The sequence below is a fragment of the Choloepus didactylus genome, chromosome 7 (genome assembly GCF_015220235.1).
Source record: "Choloepus didactylus isolate mChoDid1 chromosome 7, mChoDid1.pri, whole genome shotgun sequence".
NCBI classification, from domain to species: domain Eukaryota; kingdom Metazoa; phylum Chordata; class Mammalia; order Pilosa; family Megalonychidae; genus Choloepus; species Choloepus didactylus.
In genome coordinates this window covers 30,705,336-30,707,427 of record NC_051313.1, presented here as the reverse complement: position 1 = coordinate 30,707,427, position 2,092 = coordinate 30,705,336, and the positions used below count along the sequence as shown (strand labels likewise).

General features: G+C 38.9%; 1 pseudogene; it reads left to right on the top strand.

Moving 5' to 3' along the window:
• Window positions 1–1,122: 1,122 nt before the first annotated feature.
• Window positions 1,123–1,546, top strand: LOC119540231 (annotated as a pseudogene).
• Window positions 1,547–2,092: the final 546 nt, after the last annotated feature.

The window sequence follows — 2,092 nt, the reverse complement described above, 5'->3', positions numbered from 1 at the left end:
TCAGTAATGGATATAACATGTAGTCAGATGTCAGGAAGTACAGGATTTGAATGATACACTAAACCAAATAGAGCTAACAGACACATATAGAACACTGCCCCCAACAAACAGGACACACATTCTTCTCAAGTGCACAAGGGTTGTTCTCCAGGATCGACCATACATTGATAAACATAGATCGAACATAGATAGATAGATGATACATCTACCACAAAACAAGTCTCAATAAATTAAAAAATATTGAAATCATTCAATATATATTCTCTGACCATAACAGAACAAAGCTAGAAAACGATAGCAGAGGGAGAAATGGAAAATTCACAAATATGTGGAAATTAAACAATATATGCTCAAACAACCAATGGGTTAAAGAGGAAATCAGAAGTGAAATTAGGAAATATCTTGAGGCAAATGAAAATGAAAATACAAAGAGATTCAGTGAAGGCAGTGCTGAGAGGGAAATGTATAGCTCTAAATGCTTGTATTAAAAAATTAGACTTCAAATCAGAGACCTAAGCTCAAAACTGGAAGAACTAGAAAAAAAAAGAGGAGCAAACTGAACCAAAAGTGAGCAGAAGGAAGGAAATAACAAAGATTAGAGTGGAGATAAATGAAATAGAAAGCAAGCAAACAAACAAACAAAATCAATAAAGCCAAAAGTTGGTTCTTTGAAAAAATGAGTAAACCATGAGCTAGACTGATAAACAAAAAAAGAGGATACAAATGATGAAAATTGGAAATGAAAAGGGGGACATTACTATTGGCCCCACTAAAATAAAAAGGACTATAAGATGATACTATGAACAACTGTATACCAATAAATTAGATAACCAAGATGACATAAGAATGGACAAATTCTTAGGGACACACAAACTTCCTACATTGACTCAAGAAGAGATAGAAGATCTCAACAAACCAATTACTAGTAAAAATATTGAATCAGTCATCAAAAACCAAGGAAAAGCCCAGGATTTTGTGGCAGCAAGACCTGTAAATAAAGGGAAGATCTGGGGCTGTGGCAGGAGGAGCAGCTTGGTGGGGGTGGAGAGCTGGGATGGGCCATGGGCCAGGAGCACGTGATCTGATGGTGCTGGCGCAGCCACCGCCTGGAGAGGATGCAAGATGACCAACAAAGAACCTCTTCCCAAAAATGTTCCATCGAGTGAAACAGACTTAAAATTATGGCACAAGATGAGTTAATACCGAGATGGAAACAATATGAAGCGTATGTGCAAGCTTGGGAGGGCAAGTACGCAGATCTTAACACTAGTGATGTAACTGGCTTAAGGGAATCTGAAGAAAAATGACAGCAACAACAGCAAGTCTGCACGCGGGGAAAACATCCTTGCAACCAGGGAACAAGAGATGCAAGATTGTACCACTCGAATCCAGTACCTGAAGCAAGTCCAGCAACCGAGATCAGCAATGGTGGACTCAGCATTCAACCTGTTTTTCCTAAAAATGAAAGGTGAACTGGAACAGACTAAAGACAAATGAACAACCCCAAAATGAACTGAGTGCCTGGAAGTTTACACCTGTCAGGTAAACAAATCAGACTCCCCAGTCAAGACTTCCCTGACAGTCCCACTATGAAAAAGCTGTAATCATTTCCACACCAAGTAATCATTTCCACGCCAAGCCTCAGATTTTTTGAACCCCCCCCCCCAAAAAAGTCACATTTTTATACTGCCCAGCTTATAATGGTTAATGTGAAACTTACTAGATGAACCTCATGTTTCAGCTTTTTTTCCTTCTCCCTCCCCTTCCTTCAGAGGCTGATGACATCGGACTATTCTGAAGAAGTGGCCACCTCTGAAAATTCCCCTTCTGGGACATGCAGACACTTGAGAAATGTTTCTGTTTGAAGAAGTTTCAAGGGAAATACAGAAGTCTTAAGGCTGTGGCACACTATGTTTTCAGACAGTTTGGAGGAATAAAAATCTAGGGATTTTAAATCATGAATTAAACATGCAAAATTCCAGTAAAATAAAAAAATTTAATAGGTGCCACTCCTATCCTTGAGCATAATGACTTAAAGACACTGGATATCAGTTTTGCCAGTACGACTGTGGACTTCTTGCCTGTTTGAATT